At 42.1% G+C, this 22,669-nt stretch overlaps 1 protein-coding gene across 1 annotated transcript in view; it reads left to right on the top strand.

The window, feature by feature from the left end:
- CWC27 (CWC27 spliceosome associated cyclophilin) overlaps window positions 1-22,669 on the top strand; it is a 998,568-nt gene that overhangs the window by 414,350 nt on the left and 561,549 nt on the right. The gene's annotated exons all lie outside the window — the stretch shown is intronic.

Genomic DNA, 22,669 nt, shown 5'->3' on the forward strand with positions numbered 1-22,669 from the left:
TTTACTGCGAGCGAAAGACACATGAGAAAGAGAGGGGAAGAGAAAAACAAAAAATGTCACAAAGGGAAAAAGCAGAAAGCTGTAAGAGTGAGCTGAAGGTGCAGGGAGTGGCTGTAAATGGACTAAAGAGGCCTGAAATGGCTTCAGGATTACACTGCCTCCGTATTCTGTACTTTCACTTTTAATTGCAGTGTCCGCATGTTTCAGAGAAGAGCTTTGCGCACCGGCATGTTTTTATTTACAAATTAAGCACTGGCCAACACTCGTTGTGCCATGTGTGGCCTGCTTGCAAAACACTGATATCAGCGCTACAGTCCTCTTCATGGTAGCCACTGCTGTTGGGTGTCTTAACTGCCTGTTATTGTCTGTATGTCACTGGTGTCATAGTTACCCCGACAACGTTACTCAAACATACACTTCTTGTGGACTAGAACTCAAATCATGTACTAAACTCATTTGTGTATGGCAGTTTTGACCACATGCTGTACTGGTTACTCTTTAACATGGGACCCTGCTGTTCCGCAGGTGGACAGGTCTTGTGATAACATTTGGTATTGTGGTTGTATGCTGTGTGCTACTCAGATGTTACTCCCTGGAATACATGTATGGGATGCGCATTGGTATTTCTGTGCCGAATCTGATGTACACCTAATATTTATTTTCATATATGTTGATCAGGTGACAGTAGAACCTCTATTTTTGCAGATTTGCTTCCTCAGCATTCAATAGTGCTGCCAGAATCACGTTCAGAGGGCCACAGGGCAAGCAGGAGCTAATGGGCCCAACCAAGGCGGATGAGGCCTTTTACTCCTCATGTCCTGGTGCCCACCGTTCTATGGATCCTGTTCAACTGGGTCAAGCACCCCCTTCTGCACCTCACTCTCAGTTGGGTAGTGTAGCTCGAGCAGTTAAGGCTCATTCAGATTCAGATCAGTGAACATGTCTCATAACTCCACGTGCAAGCAGCACATGCAGTAAATCAATGTCCAGTCAAATACTTATTTTGTATAAAAAGAAGTATTTTAATTCTAACTTTACACATGCAAAGGTAAACAACATTCAAAAAGCAATAACATCCCCTTGAGGTCGAGACTCTGGTAGTTGTCAGGCCACTCCCTGAATTTCCCACTTTCGTGAACGGGTGCGCTGTTATTCCTCATTCACTAATGACTGCATCCATGGATTTTAAACTATTAGCTCATTCTCAAGAGTTCTCCCCTTTCGGACTCTGTTTGTAAGGTGTATTCACTTAGTCAATGGGGTTGCAGTACCAGTAGGTGATATATTCCAGAAGGCCCCACAGTCCCAGTTCTCATTTTACCTTCTCCAGAAGTACAAAACCTGTCAGCAGTGCAACCTGGTCAGCAAAAGAGGGCTGCACGTGGTCACGCACGTAGCTCCTGGCGGGTGCTGGCTATCTCTCTCCTGACTGCGCTTACCAGCGGTCCTAACAATCGGAGCTGCTCTAACTCTAGTTATTATGCAGGAAGTCTTATCTCTTTCCTAGGGGGGGTGTTGGTCTCCTTGCTCCAGTGAGGCTTAGACGACATCCTCTTTGTCCTCCGGCCTCCTTGGGTGCAATCCCTTGCATATGTGCTGATCCCATCTCGATGGCAACAGCACTTTCCCAGGTCACGGACAACGACAGGGACCTCCAGCCTCAGCATTGTGAGTTGCACCTCCTAGCATACGGAGTTGCACACCACCATTTAAGTCATGCTGGCCCCAAGTTGGCTTTCTCCATGGCCCCTACTGGCAACGGGGATCACAAGAACCAAGCAGCACTTGGTCAACAGCCAGGTCGATTTGGGAGTGGGATTCTCCCAGTGCTCCGTGACATAGTTCAAGATGGCCCCTCCTGGCATACGGGGTCTCCGATTTAATCCTCTGCACAGGGTGATGGCCTGATCGGTGCAAGAGCTGGTTTCTTCCTCTGCTCCTTGTCAAAGTTCACGAAGGCCCCTCCTGGCATACAGGCTTGCCGATTCTCCTACCCTACACACAAGCAGTGGCATGATCGGCATGGCACACAGTTCCTCACACTTTACTAAGGAGGCCCCCTACCTCTGGGTTCCCTTCTTGCTCTCACTTCCTCCAACATGCACCTCTCCCTCAAGGGCACACCATTCTAGGATAGCATGTAGACACTAGTGCTCCAGGCAGGTGATCTTGGTTTCCCTTGGTGATATATCCCCACCCAGAAGGGAGTCTAGCAGGTTGAGCCCCTAGTCCTGGTCACAGGCAGGTGTTTTGCAGAGCTTCCCCTTTTCATGCAGCACAGCTGGCTTCTCGGCAGATGACAAAGTTTGGGATCTCAAACTCTCCTATTTTCAGTTCTTTTCCAGACACAAAATGTAATTTAGTGTCTGAGTCTTTGAAGTTTTATGTTGGGTTCTGCTTCCTTGAAATGGACATATTTTCCTTTTCTTCTTTCTCCTGAATGATATCTGTCACAGCAGGCAGAACTCCGAAGCTGATTACCTTCAAAAAGATTCATGGGAGTGGCCAGAGTTCACACATGGATGTCAGCCACAGTGATATGTGCATCAAAAGGTTAATCCTGGGCCTCAGCCCTACTCTTTATGATGCCCTTATCAGCCCCATCTCCCCTTTCCTGAGATGTGTCTAGGCCCCTTCCTTGTGACCTATCACTGAATCAAAAAGCCCTTTGAAATGGACCTGGAGAGCCTGGCTCTCCCCTCATCCAGTGCTTGTCCCACACAGCTTACAAGGAATGCAGCAATACACACATCTTTGTTGGGGGAAAGTTAATTCCACTACTCCTCATGTTTTTGCCAGACAGGCCTGACCTTCCCAAAATGGAACCCAATCTCCTCCATGTTATGTACTAGTGTAGGCACCTCTGCACTCAGTGCACATTCACAGCACACTCCATTGCCTGGTACAGTTATCCCCATGTACCATTCTACCACCATATTCTCACATGCAGCACACACACACAGTCTGCGCACATTGGTCTGTACTGCACCAGAATGTGTTATTTTAAAAGCACACCCTGTCAGCAGACACACATTATCATGCCCGCCCTGTACCACATTTCACCTTCTGTGAAGTGTATCTCTTGCAAGCACACATGCACTCAGCACGTTTTCATAACACACGCTCTTCCACATCAGCCGGATGTAGGCCAGGGGTGAGTTAAACACACGGCAGTGGAACTTTTGAAAAGATGTATTAGCCTCTATGCCTCACTCCAGTGACACAGGGTAAAAAGACCTTTTCACTACTACTGACCATCACACAGTATGCTACCACCACCTCGCTTGTGCGGTTTCATTGCTGGTGAAGGCAGTAGTCTTCCCCGACTATGAGGGTAGCATATTGGGCACCCCTCCCGGTCCAACAAGACCACAATCTGTGAGACTGGCCTATGTCACGGCACACACGCATGATCCGTGTTCGCCTTTAAAAATAAGCATACGGGGTTCAGACAACAATATATTTGGGCACTCAGGTTAGAGGTACATGTATCTCACCATGCAGGGATTTTTAATCCCAACTGCAATAGATGAATCCTTTTTGTGTGTCTGAAAATCTGCCTCCGGCTCAAGTCCTCTCAGGTGTGTTTGTGCCTTAGTCTCGTTGTGTTGCAGCACCCGTGCCTATACTTCATGGTTCATTTATACTGTATAAACCTACATTTGTATTTTAAAAATATGAATAAAATAGTGGCCGTTGTACTATTTAACTGTTACCACAGCCTTTTCTTCCAGAAACTTTTTTGGGATGTGCACTTCTGATTTTTGCATCTATTGGTGTGATAGATCCTTTTACTTCTGCTGTGTTATTTTACATATAATTTTCGTTGCTTTCTATGTGTGGTACTGTAATGTGATATATATATATATATATAGTGGTAGTTAGTGAGCTGAGGCATATCTGCTTTTGATTGCTGTAATTTTGCAGCTCTATTTCCTTTTTCTCTTTATTTTTGTTTTGTTTTCCCTGTGTTGCCATTAGGTCTTGCCTCTGGTATAATTACACACATTGCTTCAGCTCCTCCTGAATGCTTGTTGAGTTTGCACTACTCGCTTTCCATTGCAGGGCGGGAACCTAAGCCATGGCTTGCACTGAAATAGAAATGTTATACGGTACATTCTATGCATCAAATGGTAATAACATAGAAACATTTACTTTTGGATTCCTTTTCTGCTAAAAACAAATATCAACAGCCACTGCAGTCAGTTGTAGAATATTTGAAGGCTTGAGTTGCTGACCTTTGCCAGTCAAAACTCGTACTTCAACCTTAAACAGGCTTTTTGACCCATGTTTTTATTTTTAAATGCGCATACTTGTAGTATTTAGGAGATCGTGCCAGCTGTAATTCAACAGTCAAAGCTAGTGCAGACCTACAAGTTGTATAAAGAGGCCTTTATGATTCTAAAAAACTGATTTGTTCTGACTAGCAGATGGTGTAAAACAAAGACAGCGATTGTTCCATTGTGGGATGCTTTAGACATGTTGGGCATCTAGCCCGTGCACAACAGCTTACCTGTACCAGCAGAAACGAACTGATGAAAGTGGAGCTGTCAGCCACTATAAAAAACATAATATTGTTTTTGACATAAGATATCTAAGAGTTAACTGGCAATGATTAAACCTTGTTAAGCTAAACAATATAGATAAAGGCTGCTGTCAGACATCTTTCTGCTAACTTTTTTTCTACATCTATTCCATCACTTATTGGCTGCTTTCCAAATCGTAATTTCGTCCTAGAGAATAGTTTGTAAAAGTGTGGTACATCATTTTTACAGCCCTTGTAAAGTTAAAAAAAAAACGTACGTTTACTTCAGGCATTATGGCCACATTGAAAATAATAGTTAAGATTGCACCAATTCTGCCTTTGTAATATGATATTTTACATGTTTTTGCAATAATCAATTGACTTCAGATGTTCACGGTAGGCATACAGAAGGAGACCAACAACTGTTAACATAATAACTATGCATTTGTAACACTCTTACTATATCCATCCAAGGTGTTTAAATGTTTTGTCAATGCTCTGTTTCCCATAAAAGAGCTTAAAGTATCTTACGTTTCAGTCTGTCCTTTTGCAGCTTGAAGAGTGAAATTTAACCAAGATATAGTTACCTTAGGTCACGACTTAAAGTTTCTTGACATAAGTATTACTGCTGAATTTCTGGGGTGTTGTGTGTGTAAGATCGGAACTTAATTATAATGCCCCTGTAACCTTTGTAACCTTTGGGATTTTAGTGAATTGCTGAGGTTTTTATAATTCTGTAACCTAACTAGATCGTCCCTGTAACCTTTGGTTAAGTCATTTTATACATACACATATATATATATATATATATATATGTCAAAACAATACCCTTCCAGACTTAGAGTGCCCATAAACTATGCAAGGAAGAAGAGAGAGCTCTGGGTAGTTCCCAGTTCATGTGGAGAGCAGCTCCAGCATAGAGCCCACTGCAATACCAGCAACACTCTAAATTTGCTCACCTCAAATGTCTAGTTTTCTAGTAAAAATTTTAAGCTTAGTATTAGCACAGTGCCAACCCATGCCGAGCTGTAAATTACCAAAACCTTTCACCAATCCAGGCACAGTATTGCAGCTTTGATTTTGTAAGATGACATCCAAGCCAACCTTAAATGAGTAAAAGCAACCCCTGACGTTTCGCTATTATTGTAGCTCTTTGAAGTGCCATTCACGCAGAGCTGTAAATTATAAAAACCTTTCACTATGCTAATCCTATGCTTAAAGACTTTGCTGTCTAAATAGCAAAAGTCTGTGTCCCTTTCTAGCTTGGTGTGGATGGCACTGTGCTAGTTCCTTACTTAAAAACTTTGCTAGAAAAGTATACATCGGAGTGTCGCTGGTGTTGTAGGGTGCTCTATATTGGAGCTGCACTCCACCTGAACCTGGGAACTACCAAGAGTTCTCTCTTCTTTTTTTTTTTTTTTGGAGTGTGTGTGTGTGTATGTATATGTATATATGTGTTTATGTATGTATATACATAAATATATATATGTATATATAGATATATGTATTGCATAATTTTGTGAACATTCTATTGGGATGTGATGGTGCCTTCTGCTCAAAGGACGATTTTTTAATCATCTGCATAGTTGTAGAGCACGCAGTCATTCTTTCTCAACTCCTCTATTATAGTCTTGACATATATATTGAACAAATGAGATGATAAAGGAGATTCCTGAGGGGCACTGTAATCACCTTCAACTGCTGTAGCCTTACAAGGGGCAAGATAACTTACATAGTCCCATTACCAAGTAATAACTTTAACTAATTAAGAGCCAAGCACCTAGTGCCTGCAGCCTCCACACAGTCAACCAGGATGTTATGGTCGACCACGTCAAAAGTTGCTGCTAGATTTAATAGGACCAGCACTGATGTCTGTTGTATATTCCCATCCCCAAGCTTGTCATCTAGAACAGGAAGAATGACAGATTCGGTGCTGTGTGGTGGGCCAAAACTCGCCTTGAAGGGGATCAATATAGCCAGTTTCCTGTAGATGACAACAGAGTTCTTGGGCTAGATGAACTTCCATAATTTAGATGAAAATGGTAGACGATATATCAGACAATAATTATTCTAGATTGTAACAGCCCCCTTGTTTTTCTAGAAGCGGGATTACCACTGCATTCTTAAACACATTGGGAATGATCCTTTAAGAAAGGGATTAACTCAGAAGTGTTAACACAGGGCTCTTGATTTCTGAGATCAGTGATTTGAAGATATGTGGTCAGGGGTCTTATGGTGATCCTGATTTTACTTTAGACATCAACATATGGAGTTGCTCTTCACTGATGATAGAACATGTTTGAAAGACAATGGAGTTCCTGTCTGAAAGGATTAATTGACTTTGAGGTCAGTGGGTTTAAGACCCTTAATTACGGGTGTCACCCGCCAAAGGTGTGTGAGTTGATTGATATTGATTTAACACTATTCCTTACAATGTACCCAGAGAGTTTTTTCAAGACCATGCATTCTGCGTTTACACTTGTATTTTTGTATATAATTCTTGTAAAAAGTGGCTTCTTAAAAAAAAATTATTATTATTTTTTTTTTAAAGGAAGGCACCCACTGCATTTTCTCAGTTATTGGTTTATTCTGAATATCTTGTTCAGTATCTTTCCTTCTCAGACTCTGCCCCTTAAATCACCTAAAGTGTATCTCTTAGATATGATCTCTTCCCACTCTATTGATTAGGTTGGAATCAAGTTAGGAAAAGGCTAGGTCTGCTGATATACTTGAGACTAGTGCCTTTCCTTCAGTAACTAGATCTTTTGTTTCCTTATTGAGGACAGATGTTTTAAATTTCATTGACCTCTGTTTTTGCACATGTTTATTTAACCAGTCTAATATCCTCATAGTGCAGAAATAACTTGTTAATGAAGAAACATGTCTAGTACCTTGTTGTGTGGGCAACTGCAAGGAGATCTACCTAGACCACAAACCTTGTACTAAAAATACAAATTAAATTAAGATGCTTATTGTTTGCCAATCTTTGCAAGTTGTGTATGTTGACAAAAACGATTATCTTTTTATGACTGACACAATTGTGTAAATCAGCCAAAGATAATGACTGTATATGTCCTGTCCAAGCTAATGAACGAGTTACCAGAAATCCAACAATGGACAGCTGACCATAATCTAAGTCTCAACTTGGCAAACAATAATGTATTTATATAACCATAGCAAATTCATGCTAGCACATAACATTGAGCCTCAAAATTTATCTCTGCTAGTATATAACCAGATAGTGTTGATCATGCCAAATCTAAAGGTTTCAGCTTGCACAGTAAACTAAATTTCGACCTTCACATCTGGATCATGGCGAGGTGTATCAACCATCAGATATGTGTGCTCAGAAACCTCAATCCGTTCTTCCCAGAAGCAGATCTCAAAATAGTCATCTCATTAGCCCTTAATGGTGAGCAAAAAAACTGATGGATTAAACCCAGATCTGTGACTTGGGGTGAATGTTTTATTTGTCCTACATTCCATCCATTAGCTGTTCTTTTCGCAGTTGTTCTAGAGACTTATCAGATGACTACATGTGTGTCAGTACAAACATTCATGAAGAACTACTGCCTCGATAGTCAGGTCTGTCGAGATGGACATTTTGCCCGCTCTGTCCTGCGGGGCTTTTTTGTATGAGCCAGTTGACGGACCCACCACCATTGAGGAGGTCCTGCTATGGAATATGTTGACAATGTGAAGAATCTGCTGTTAGAAGTATCCATCAGAAGAGCAAGTACATAACTTTGGTAACGCTCTTTATGGTGGATATTGCAGATTCCTCACATAACCCTCCCACCTCCCGGTTTTCTGAACTGACTTTTTCCATCTAAAAAGGTCCTAGTCTAGAGATCTGCACACTGGTCATGCCAATCTGCTTCTGAGGGCAAGAACAACCTAAGAAAGCAACTGACATCAGCTTGCTTGGGTGGCACTTATATGCTCTGCTAATCACTGATGGATCTGAATGATGTTGGTATGAACCTGCAGGACGCCTCCTACTAGTGCGGAGAAATATAAATCTAAAAGTTTCTGGATCCAGTCTGATGCCTATGGAATATTCACAATGTGAAGAATCTGTGTTTGGATAGAGTATCCACTAATGTTTAAGTAACTTGTTCATTAAAGCCTTCCAACGTTTCTACTATTCTGCACAGGTCTCTTTGTTCATTTTGGCATGTCCTCATTGATATTAACTGGTGAGGTAAAGGTCACTTGGTGATGGCTGTCTGTAGGCGTGTCTTGTGACATTCTTAATCCCATGTTCTCCTGGTTTGCTAGTTCAGTAGGACCAAATCTGGGTTAACAAAGAAGGCTCTGATCTGTCCTGGTGGTTAAATACACAGGCCTTTATGGTACTGGGCAGTGCTGTCTGGGGTAGACCAAGGCGCGGAAGTTCCACCAGTAATAATAATTGTTTGCAGCACTGACAGAAATGAGGGGAAGTTAGGGAGAACAAAGTGGAATGTAGCAAATTTGTCTTTTCTGCCTGGCCACCCTAGATTTTGTGCTTTTTTTAGGGACCTTATGTTTGCAGGCTGTAGGAGTCTGCACTTTACCACTTTAACACTAGTAAAGTGCCTGTGTTTCTCCTATGCATCATGTGCTGAACATTGGACCTCTATATTTGGTCAGTTGAACTTCCCTATTATTCCATTGCAAATGGTGCCCTAAGTGAACCTGTGGCATGAAAAGTTAAATGTCATATGTGGCTGCAATGTGTGTTTACACTACTCACAAATATGACAAAAATATGTCTGCTCTGGCACGTCTTTAGTTTAAACCTGCTGTAGTGACATATGGCAGAAAAATGTTGCCATGTAGAAAAAGCCTTTTTTTAAATATGTTCATAAGTCACTCTTAAAATTGACTTGTAAGCCAACAGGGCAGGCACTGATTTATAAAATAGAGCACATTACATATTGAAGTTAATGTGCCCTCTCTTTTAAATATAATCCCAAAAGCTATTGCACTTTGTAGGCCAGGCTAGACATTTCAAGACTAGTTGGGATTAAAATCTTTATTTTTCACCTCTGCTTAGGAAGGCTCCAGATAAATGCATCAAAGTTATTTCCTGCTTAGTTTTTAAAATCTGACTTAATGGAGAAGTCCGATTTATGATAAATTAAGCAGAAAGGTAGCTTTGTAAAAATGTACTCAGGCTGCACTAGCCAGAACTAGCATCAACTCGTTCTGCTACTCACCATACCTGCCTAGCTGGAATACACATCCTTGGCAGGCAGGGTTCACACCTCTGATTCTGAGGACAATGGCTTGCCGTTGTGCCCAGGAAAAGTCAAAGGATGTTTACTGTTCACCACTTACTAGGGATTAGCTATATATGAGTGGTCAGGAACGGTTGACTTCACAAAGGGCAGCTTTAGTACTAGCTCTTTTGATTTGGAGATGCCAAGGTGGGCTTCTTCTGTTAATCTTTTAGATCCTCCTAGACAGCTTCCAGCCACAGTATGAGGGAAATCAACTTTTGACCAGGTAGGGGAGGGACCAAAAACTAAAGATATACCTGCTTGGTGGCAACTCGGTACAGGCATCTTAAAACAGGGGCTCCTGGGTAGTTTTACCATAAGGCAAAGGTGGAGTGCAAATGACGCTGGGGGGGATTGCAAGAAAACTGTTAGGATTGGTCAGTAGAATTCCTCCAGTCACTGGCTAGAGCACAGGTTAAAAGTGGCACCTCCATCACTATCTCCTCAGAACATTCCTGGACTTCAGGAGATGCTATCTGAAGAAAGTTTTCCTTCTGAAACAAATAATCCTAACTTCTGACTCCTAGCTCCTGCTGGAAGAAGAGAACTCAAACAAGGACTCAAGGACAAAAAGACTAATCCTACTGGTACCCAATGACGGAACATGCTCTCCAAGGGGCAGGTTATTGGCCTCCTGTTTACCTGCTTCAGGGACACAAAAAGCGGAATAAATCCAAGAGGCCTCACATTAACTTATAGAAGATATGGGAGCCAGAAGCCGGCCCTTAGGAGCTGTCCTAGCAGTTGTTGGCTAACGGCCTGCTTTAGATCTTGGTGGAGGGGGTTACTCCATCACAAACCTGACTGATATCTCATCCACCGTATTACTATTCCATTATTTCCAGTGCAAATCGTAATACAGTGGATGGAGTAACCAGTCAGCCAAACTCTAAATCAGGCCCCAAGTATGAAGGTAAACCCTTTGACTGAGGTCAACCTCTTTGTTGTATCTGACTGCATTCCATTGTAGTCAACCTGAAATTACAGCTTGGTCATGTCCACCGCGGACTGTGTCTTTCCAAAGTACTTGACATTTTTTAGGCAATTTTTGCCTTAATGTTTCAAAAGCCATATCTCAAGTTCCCCTTAACATATTCCAATTATCTTGGCGTCTTTTTCCTCATTAGATTCCTCTCTGTTTTATTAATTTGTTTGGGAGTTTTATTGCGATGTGTTCTTTACATTAAAATAGTTGTTACTGCTGTTGGTAAGCACTTCTGTTTGGATAGCCTGCTGCTTGTTGCATAACTACCACGGGTTGATCAGAGATTCTCTTAGAACTGTGTCTTGACCTACCCAGAGTGGGTTTATTAATTGTATAGGGTTGTTCCTCCCCCCACACCATCACAAAATAATAAACCTATTTCAAACAGGGAATAGTTTGGAGAAATTGAAGGGATGGGCAGGGTAACGTTCATACTGCACAGCCTGTGCTGTGAACACGCTTTTTTTGTGCGAGATGGCATTCTGCCTTGTCACGTAGGTTCTCATTAGAGTAATGAGGCTTCTGGATTTGGGCGGTAGGATTACCTTGGTGGTGGGTACTGAGTACAGTTTCACACCTGGTGACACTTGTCAACCTAATCCGGGGTTTCTGGCTAACTAGCAGTGCCCCATCTCTGACTGAGATGATTGTGGCAACCGAGCTCGTGGTAAGATAGACTCCCCAGGGAATCGTGCTATATCAGATCTCATCCCATTCTCTCAGTTACGAAGATCTCACTCAGGCAAAGACAACGGAGGCAGAATATATTTAAATAAGCATTTATTAAAATATCTGCATCATAGATAAAAGCAGGTGCATAGCAATAACGAGGATAATGAAAGACAATAGGAGCAGGCATATGACTAAAAATGTAAAACACAAGAACAGTCCTACCATGCTGTCTAAACAGGGGAGTGGATCTATAGCCCCTCACCTACGCTAAGTATAAGCACAGCATACTAAACCTAATCTGACCTTTGGGTTTTCCCCTGGGAGAACATCATCCCTCATACCTGAAGAAGAGATCTGAGGTCTAAAAAGACACCGTCCCCATCTGGATCAAGGCACGGTCGTCTAAGCAGGTAGCCTGCAGCAATCAGCATACAGTCGTGGTCACCTGGCTGGAATCTCCCTCTAACTTGTTTGGGACTAAGGGGCGTTTTATAATAAAACAGCTGACATTCTAAGAAATGGTCCCCATGTATGAGTGTTTGTTTTTCTGTGAATGCTGGAGACACAGCATGCCACGTTTGTCGGCAACCCTATCTGCCTGTAGCCAAGACGAAAGCACAGAGTGAACTACATGTCCTACTAAGAACGCAATGCTTTCCTAGGCGAAAGAACAACAAGATAGAGAGAAATAAAACAGCATCGCAGATGAAGATATTGCTAGAAAAATTATGCAATGCTGAATAAAATGTAGACGGGTGAAAATGCACAGCTGCAGGCCTAGTTAGCTAAAACAGCGTGCTCAGAACATGGCTAAAATAGCTACACAACAGCCTATGTATGTTCAGTATGTGCTGAGTATTATGCAGGTGGAGCAAAGAACGCTGAGCATGCTTATGTACCTAACCAGGGAAGTAATATCTTGGCTGTTCTGCTCCTCCCCTGTTTTGTTATTTCCAGTGGTGCAGATTCAGTGTCCCACTATTTCTAGAAGATAAACGCAAATCCATGTTACATTACATCAAAGTGTATTTTGAGATCCATGAAGTGGCATAGCTTCCCCAAGCATGATATTTTAAGATATTTTTCTTGATCCAGATGCTACCTACACTTAACTGCGTCCACCTACTGTGTCAAGGAATATCTGGAAAATTAATTCAGACGTTCTGAGAAGATAAAAAGCATTTTAAGTGGCAGGAAGAGAATGTGAAATGTATTCAACAAATGTATCAATTGAATAGGCTGTAGGTCACTAACGGAAGCATTTTTCCTCTTTGGTTTATGATTTGAGGTACCCAACTTGGAGACGTTCAAGATTTCAAGCATGCTTTTGGACCTGAATAGTGAAAAGTTGCTTGTAAGGCCAGAGTTGGCTCTTCCGTGCAGACTTGTTGTCTTTATTAAATTGCTTCTGGAATCCATGCTTACGTTTTTAAACCAGATGTGCATCAAAACAGGGCTACGGAAGTATAGATGTCCAGTAGTAGTATCCATTGAGTCACAGCACTGGCTTTACTTTCATGCTATTGCAACCCAACAACTAGCTATACAAATAGTGGCCGCACAGGCTTGCAAAGTGGTGTAACATTTGAGGTACCTACATTTGAAGTGTTTATATTTTTTGGTCCAGTTTGGTATTTCTACTAGGGGTAACACCTTTTTCTTAACAAATTTGCCATCTGTTTTATTAAGGTAAAACAGAAAATCCCGACTCAGAGTGTCTGTTGCAGATATGCAATCTTTGCCATCTGTTCCAAATTATTTTCACATTTTGGGGAAATATCCAGGCATCTGCCAGCAAGTGCTGCAAAGTGAAAGCCAATGAAAAGTAATTCTTCAAGTATGTATGCTATTGGCAGCCTTTTAGCACATTGTATATCAGATCTTTAAATACAGCATGCGAGGATTTAGGCACCTGAGAAAGTTTTTGTTTTTACGATCCACTGGTGCTCATACATTTTGGGAGGTTACAAGTAAAGTGGAGGTAAGTGTGTAACCGTGTTTCCGTTGAGTTCATGAAAGTATGTCCCTTTTACCCAGCTTTTATTTCTATCGGGCTGCATACCTGTAATTTTAATCTATTGAAAGAAGTACCAAAAATATGAAGAGGCTGTGTAAGTGTTAGGTTGACAATGAGAGGAAATGCCGTCTACTCTTTGTAGGTTTAGTCGCCTTAAAAACTCGTACATTTTGAATAGGAACGACTAGCCCGAGAAGGAATAAATGAGATATAAAGTGATGCACTGTGATCTAGAATGCAGGTTTCAGATCTCAGTTCTATGTGGGTGCACCTATGGACTTTACTTGACTTTACGGGTTTCGCTGTTACTGGCTGTTCAGTGTGCACTGTTCCTTTTAAAATGAGTACTGAGTACGAGTTGAAACTTAACTTCCATTCTGAAAGATCAAGAAATATTTAAACGAGCCTAACTAAGTCTCAGCAAAGAGACCACACAAATGAGTTGTTTCATGTTGCTGTGCGGGAATTCAACCGGATCAGGAACTCATAATGTGATATAGAGTGAGTTTAGTAATAATAAGAAAACCTCAAATTTCGGAAGAAAGTGCTGAAATCAAACCTTAGAGAATCCACTAGTGGAATTATATGGATTATGCTATCTCTGATAAACGAATTCAATGTCAGAACTCTAAACTCCAAACTCTAAATCAGGCCATTAGATTGAGTGGTCTGCGCAATGTTTCTTACAGGCTACAAAAACTGGGCTTGAATTTAGTGCAGGGCTTTACAGTGGTTCAACCATTGGCTTTATGGCCAGTGTTTGAAGAGTGCACTAATATATTCAATACAACATTGTAACACCAATACCTGTTTCACAAGCTTTTTTTATGTGCAATCACATATTTGTATTTGTAAAGCGCATTAAACCAAATAGGCATCAAAGCGCCTGGAACTAGGTATAAGAGAAAATGGCAAAAGCCGAAGGCGTACGGAAACCAAATAGGCCAACCAACCATTATGCTGCCGCAAATAGCCAAGTCTTCATCAGCCTTCGCAAAAATCATATAGGAGTCAGTTGCTCTGATGAAAACAGACAGCTTATTCCATAACCTGGCAGTTGCCACGGTGAAAACTCTTTTCTACCATTTCATTTTCCGAAATCAGGGAACATTGACTTTTCTCTGGCCTGTGGATCTCAATGATCTGCTGGGAACATACCAGGTAACGGCACACCTAAAGTACAGTTAGACCTTCTGGCAGAGGGCCTTACACACCAAGCATGAGGCCTTAAAGCTAACTCGCTTCCTCACTGGAAGCCAGGGAAGGGTCCTCAAGCCATGCCTCACTGAACAGCTGTTAGGTAATCCTAGGACTAATCCTGCCACCACATTTTGAATAACTTGAAGCTTGTTGAGGGAATACTGACTGATGTTTAAATAGAGGGCATTACAGTAGTCATACGAGAAGTGATGATGGCCAGGACCACTGGCACCCTGAGCTCCATCGGTATGAAAGGGAAATTTTTTCTCGGTGTCTTAATCAACCAAAAACAAGAGCTCACGGTTTTGTTAACCTGGCTCTCAACGGACAGGGAATTGTCAAAGATGATACCCAGATTCCTCGCTGCATTAACTGGAACATATCCATACAATGAAAAAATGAAAAAATATTTCAAAACATTCTTCAGAAATGCACAAACGGTAGCTTAAAACACTTACTCCAAGGAGTTACCTCCATTTGAACCTCTTAACTTTACATTGGAAGGAAGGTTGGGGTGTACCTCAAGCTACCCTGTGGCATGCTGTAAAGCACATGACTGGAACCAAACTCTTTTACGTCTGCTGGATATTTAATCTGCACAAGAATAGCATGGGAAACCTTGTAGTGCATCTGGTACTTTAGAAGAGACCCTTGTTTATCACGTTCATCTCTCTTTAATAGTCTGCAGGAACTGCCCCTACTTTAGAAGAAAAAGACCTGATTTATCCATCAGAAAAAGAACTGTAGTATAGATTAAGGAACAGTGACAATAAGGGACACTTACCTGTTAATTTATTTTTATTGTGTAGCTTAAAATGCACTGTATAATGTCTGCAGTACTCTGTGTCTTATAGGTTAAAATGCACTAGTGATAAATGCAAGCTAAAGGTGGCACCCTTCCTCCACCTAAAGTTGATTCTTTATTTGTAGAATGCCTTTGAAGCCAGCTTGTAATAGTGGCATCATTTTTAACCCTACTCCCTACTGCCAGACAGCAGTTGGTTCGCTCCTCCTACTCCAGTTTACTTTGCTTTTGCATGCTTTTGGTACATGGTGTTAATTTCTGTTTCAACAGTACTCTAATTGGAGTCCCACTTTTATGCCTATATTTTCTGAAATGTTAGTCTGTAAATACTGAATCCAGCCTTTTGGGCAAAGTAATCTGGCTACTCTCTGGTCTCATATTTAAATGAAGTTATGGTAGTGATGGATACTTCTACCACAGATTTCACACCTTTAGAATAACCCCAGATGCCAGACTGGATCCTCAGAATTCTTCCAGCAGTTTCTCTACATGCTGGTAGATGGTGGTGAAATGGCTTCTCTGTTACTCCATGCTGGCCCTGGACGTGATGGAGGGAACCACATTTAAAAGCCATTTCCTCCACGCTTATGCCAATCCTTTTCTTTCTGTGCCCTTTGAAAACTGATGTGGAGCTGTGCTCCCAACTTTTTTGGTCTCCTGATGAGGCCCAAAAACATTTTTAAGTGAGCTATGAAACAGTGTCCCCACTGAAAACAACAGTGTTCATGTTGGGCAGAAACTGTAGGAACAGACGCTGGTTGTGGACCAAAATGAGGCATTCCTATGGGTCATGGATTCAAGCCACAATGCTAAGGTGTATGGCAGGTCTTCCCTCATGCACCCTAAAGTGATTCAGGAAAGGGAAGCTAAACTCGGTTGCTGGACACGAGACAAGGTCACTATCGAAGCAGCAGTCCTACACTTGTCCAGAGTCATGGCTTGATTGCGCTCCTGTGAAAAGTTCACTTCCTTCTTGAAGCCTTCCGGTAAGTTGAAGTCATAGTTTAGGCCTAGGTGTAAGAAGACCAATTGTGACTCAACCTGTGCTTAATTTGTCAATTAATGACTTCTGGTGCCCAAAACATTGCAATTAAATGTTGGTGCTGCGAGTATGAAGGAAGTGCAGTCTTAAATTCACTTCATGGCCTTTAATGCTACTACCAGACACTTCCACTTTATCTTACTCTTGCAGGTTCCTACTAAATCCTTTTCGGACAGTTTTTCCATTTTTCTCTTCCTTCATCTTCCTGCTTTGTGTGTTTTTTCCCTCTTTTTGTCTTGCTAAACGTCTTATATGGAAAAATAGATGGCTGTCCCCAAAAATGAGTGCTGGTGGTTTCCACCAGCAACCACCACCTCAAATTAGGCACTGGACTTGACCCTGTCCCACCTCTTGAAGTTTAGCAAGAAGGCACAAGGTCATCACGATAAAGATCACATTCCCTTAAGATGATGTACCATTGTGATACTGATGTTTCTTACACAGGACATTCATTTCTTCTGAGTACCATTAAGTGGGGGGGGACTGAAGAGAGGGTGGAGGAGGTAAAGAGGGTTCTTTGAAGTTCTTGTTCTACCTGTACCTAATTAAATTTGTTTATGCTGATCGTTGAAACAGGCAAATTCTGTACGACTGTCATGTCACATGCAAACTTAATAAAGTATCTTCTGAAAAGAAATCACATTCCCTCATGTCTCCAGGTTCCAAACCAACCCTACAAATGGTTGCAGCATGCCCTGAGTTTCTCTGGCCCTCCATTTACATGGCACGAAATGGTGGCATTAAAAGAGGCAATGCTGCAACTTTTTGTGTTATCCTGGGTCTCTCTAGTACGCCTTTGGATCTCATATACCCACAGGAGTCTCCAGTCACACTTGTGCCGCTTTCCCCCTGGGGACCCGCTTTCTGTATTGACCTTTACTCCTTTGTGCCGACAGTGAATTCGCTAATGCTGGTTGATGATCCATTCCAGATGCCGGTAGCTGATCCCAAACCACTCTCGGTGGGCCCTGTGCCTGTGTTGTGCAATTAAATTTCCTAAAGCGCAAACAGTAATAATAAAACAGTGCATTCCTAGATCACTGCTTAAGTGCAAGCATCTGCACATGATTCGCTCCCCATGTGGCTCCAATTTGGACCCAGAACAACAGGCTAATGTGTTTCAGATCAGTGATGATGATAAACAAGAGGGCAGATCATTTTCTCCTTATTATACCAATGATGCTTGGCCAGTGGACTAGACACATCTCCTGAAACGGAGCTAGGCTCTCCTTTTGGGTACCAATGTAGGGAAGTACTCAGTGGTGATCAGAGGGCAGCTGAGATACTAGAATTGCAATTGATCATATTTGCGACTGAAACAAATGTAGTAACTGCTTTTTTTCAACCAGGGTCAATTTCAACTGAGCTTCTATTGCTTGTTAATGAAGCCCTTACTCATCCTATATGCTCTTGGCCGCCTTTCAGTCGACCTGTAGCTAGGAGACAAAAACCTGCTCTAAGTGACCCCAACTTCCTGATCAGGTATCCTACATCATAGAGCCTCATTGTTCAAACTTCAACAAGTAAGGCCAATCTGAATTCCATTCTGCCCAATGCTGAAGATAGGGTGTCAAAGAGACTTGATGTTTTCATATAGCATATGTTTTCTTCAGCTAGTCTGGCCCTTAGCTCTATAAAAGCAGTTTGTCTTTTGGGTAGTTACATCCACATATTATGGGATATGGCAAGCAATAACTTGCTGGCTGTCTTGGAGAACCTCAAGTCCTTGTTGGTCCAAGCAATACATAAAAATATGCGCTCCGAGCTAGCCTGGATACTACAAACTTGATACTGCAACTTAATCAGCAGAGCTTTTAGTACCAGTGCTGTGCTCAGAAAGCACACCTGAATGAGAACAACTAGGTTTTCATGTACTTCACTGGCTCCAGGCTCTTCGGAGACAAAACTGATTCAGTACTGTAACAATTCAAGCACACGGCATGATCTCAAGGGCAATCATCTCCAGCTAAACACTTTACCCACCTGTATAGAAAAATTAGAGGCCATTCCAGGAGGCCAACACATAGGCAGTGCCAGCACTTCCAGTATTTGCTGCTTCAACCATCTCATTCCTTTTAGGTCCCAGAAATGTTGCCGGTACAGCCTGTTCAAACAGCAGGATCAGCAGTCCACAAATTCTTCCTCCCCTGCTGCAGCTGCCACCAGATCACTTTACATTGCCTTCTCAGACTCGTGTCTCGCTACTAGGAGGCAGAATATGACATTTCTTACCTAGCTGACCATTCAACACATCAGACAAGTGGTTTTAAAAAATGAGTCAAAGGGGTTATGTAAGGCCCTTCATCTCCTCCCCAGCCCCCTTCTCACACTCTGGAGCCGCTTTGAGAGGTGACCTACTCAGCCTTCTGGCATGGAAAATTGTGAAAAGACACTGACATCGGTATTCTGGAGTGGCGCCTATATAGTTGCCTCATGTTACTTCCAGAGTTGATGTTCCAATGACAAACACACAGCTGATCGACGCCACCTACCAGCACGCAGGGGTACTCACAATAAATCTTTCAGATTCAGTCTGACACCTGGGGAGAATTCACAGGTAAGGAATCTGCAGCTAGACATAGTCTCTACCAGTTAAGGCGTTACTGAAGGTAAGTAAATTGTCCCTCTTTTCTCTATCAGAGTGCCAGCTCAGTTTCAAACTTCTGGAACTTCAGCCAGTCCAGCTGGCCCTAAAAGCCTTCCTGCTAGCCACCAATGAAAAGCTGGTGCAGATCCTCATGAACATCGTGACTGCTATGTGGTACTTCACCAAAAAGGGCGGAGTAGGAACCTGCATGTTGTGCCAGAAGGTGCTGCATGTCTTGATGTAGCTGGTACACCAGAACATTTTCCTGGTCACCTGTCACCTGGCTGGTTCCCTGAAAGCAAAAGCAGACAAAATTAACAGGGACCATCTAGCAGACTAGGAGTGGCAGCTTCATTCCCGGGGCGTGTAGGGTGTATTCATTCAATGGGATACTCCCTGGCTAGATTTCTTCGCCACTGCCAAAAATGTGCAGTGCCAGCAATTCTATGTGTTGCAGTTTCCTTCAAGGCACTTGCTAGGAGTCACAGACTGTTGTACATATTTTACTGCTACCTCTCCTGTCTCAAGTTCTGAGGATGAACAAGATGGAGCAGTCCCAGATGATTCTTACTGCCCTAGACTGAGCTAGATGAGTGTGGCAACCAGTGGTTCTATGCTTGAGTATTTTTCTCAGATCAGGTTTCTGCTTTGGGCGGAACTTCTGTTTCAGCAGCAAGCCAGGGCCCTGCATCCATGTCTCACCAACCATCCCGCAGTGCGTAGAAGAGCAATAGCTATTGCAAGGTTGGTAGGTGGTGAGGAGTCATACAAAGGTGGACATGCCACTAAATAGCATTAATCAGGGATCTGGGAAAGTAATATATGTATTATGGTGTGGATACATTAAGGACTGAAATTTAACGGTTGTAAATCTTATATTTGGGCATAGTAAAACATCCTGGAAAATAGTTACAAAGAATATGTGGGTCAAATCTCCAAGGGACCCACTCACGGCACATATTCACAAATGACTACCAGTCAGCAGTTGACATTTGTTTACTATTCTCTATTGTGGTGGCCTCAAAGCATTTTCAGCTCAGATATAACAAATCCCATGCTAATTTTGGAATGGAAATAACCTGTCGTAGGCCCTGAAGAAGATGGTTGGTAATTAAAATTGCCATAAAACGTGTGTTTGCCATGAATGTTTTTTGAGTCCCAAAGCCAAGATGCAAGAGGGAGAGAAGAAAGAATGACAGTCTATGTGTTGGGTTGAGAAGGATTTCTCTTGGGGACTGTGTTTGTGAGTCTATGAATGAATGGTGTGTAAGGGAAGTGTATGATGTGAGTGGAGTTTTTTATGGTGTAGTATTGGAATTTTGTTCTTAGAAAGATATGATGAGTTTGGTACTTATATGTAATAATGCACTTGATAATATGACATTGATGGTAATAAGTGATGAGGCAATTTGTACTTTATATTGTAATGTGGTTAAAGATATAAAACATATGAAATAAATACCTTTGGCGTTCCAAACCATTGGGGGCAAAGGTCCTTGATACCTGAGAAATAGACCCAACAGGAGAGATCCCTGAGATCTAATCATCTTCGAATCTTGTGCAATCTGAGGTTTGCCAAAGTTCGCTGAGGTGGCAGGTCTTTTTTTATTACTGATGGCTTAGCTCTGGAACTGCTTGCCTATTAAACTCCTTTTGACTGAGTGCGAACACTGTTCCAGGAAAGATCTCAAAACCTGACTCAAGTGCAAATATAAGTGTCCAGTCTTGTTCTTCCGCCTCTGCTTTTGAGTGCTGGAACACCTAAGTTAAGGTTGCTGTGCGCTTTACAAATTGCATTTGATTGATTTGAGAATAATGTCACATCATTACTACTTGTCTGATTAACTCGAAGTGTAAAGAAATACAGATAAAGCAGGAATTTTCTTTTGCTGCATTTCGCCAACAAACACCCCCAGGCATGGAGACTGGCAGCGGCTTCAAAACCGAATTGGCTTGCCTTCCGAGGTGGTTGAAGTCATCCTTCAACAAGATATCCTTCCACAAAGTCGATCAGTGCTTGGAAGTAGCACACACTTATTGATTGGTATGGTGCTTATAATACTGATCTTGCTGAACTTTCTGATGTTCTTTGTTTGTTTTTAATTTCTTACATTAGCCCAGCAAAGACTTGTGGTGGACAGGGTGAACGTTTTTGTGTTGGCCCTTTTAAACCTTGTTTTGTTAACCTACCCAACCATCTTTGTTTAAATAACTGGTTGTGATGTGTTTCATAAAAGGTTTGACCAATGTATTCCCCACTGCCCCCTCCAAAAAATGTTATGCCTCAGTGGAAACTAGTCTTGGACCTGACATTTTTCATGTGCACACTATTCCAGCCTGTGCACAGCTATTCCTGAGGGTTCTTGGTATGAAAAACAGTCTTTCTCACTGCCAATATGTCTGTGCAGTGCACGAATGACCCAAAGGTGCTTTCGGTGAAATACATTGGTACTATGGACCTGAAAAGCCTTCCTACCAAAGCTTGTGACTCCCTTCTGTGTTGACATTTGATTATTCAGCTGGTGTTTTTACCTCCCTTCACTCACCAAAAGAGGAAGGGATGCTCCATAGTCTTGACCTGAAGAGACCACTGAGCTTTTACATCAAACATTCAAATGATTTTCACCTGGATGGCCAGCTTTTTGTGGAATTTTCTGTAGTAAAGAATGGAAAGTGCTGCAAAAGAGGACCTTGTCAGGGTGGATAGTCTTCTTCTTCAAACTCAACAGTTCATTGGCCAAGAAGCAGTCCCTGTGGGAGCATTCCACTTGGACCAGTCTGTACCAACAGCTTTGGTGTGAGGGGTGCCTGCTGTAGACATCTTCCAGGCTGCGACATGGTCATAGGTGCACACGTTCACAAACACTACTGTCTTGATAGTCCAGCAGGAGGGTCATTTCACCCACTGTAGGACATTTTGGTTTAAGTCCATTCCAAGACAATCCACCGTTGGAAAGAAATGCTATGGTATCTATTCAAAAGTGAGAAATCTGCGGTTTAAAGGGTCAGTCAGAAGAAAAAGTAAGAATGGCAATGCTCTTCGGGTGGATACTCTGATTGACCACAGATTCCCAACCGCCCACCTACCTCCTAGTCTTATTAGTGGCTTCTTTAGCATCTACAAATGTCCCAAGTTAGGAATTCTGTACACTATCTTAGACAATTTGTTCTATGTTTCACGTTTTAGGGTGCAAGAGAAATACACAAAACAACTGACATCAGCTTGTAAAGATGGTTATGTATGGCTTGCTCGGTCACTATCTGGGCAGTATGGAGTCACTGCTGAGCCATACATAGCACTTACAGGCACTCTGGAGCATTGCTGAAATAATTTCCTGGATCCACTCTAGTGTTTAGGGATAATCTAAAGTTGAGGAATCTGTGGATAGGTGCAGTATCCACCAGAAAGAGCATTAACAAAGGTTAGTAACTTGTTCAACATTGTTGTATTTTGAAGGCTGTTGTATTTAAAAATATTACTGTAGAATTGAAGTATTTTTACTTGTGGTAAAAACAATCACTATACTAATGTATGCGTAATTTATCAAGGTCTCAAGAGTGACTTTACA

The sequence above is a fragment of the Pleurodeles waltl genome, chromosome 1_1 (genome assembly GCF_031143425.1).
Source record: "Pleurodeles waltl isolate 20211129_DDA chromosome 1_1, aPleWal1.hap1.20221129, whole genome shotgun sequence".
Lineage (NCBI taxonomy): Eukaryota > Metazoa > Chordata > Amphibia > Caudata > Salamandridae > Pleurodeles > Pleurodeles waltl.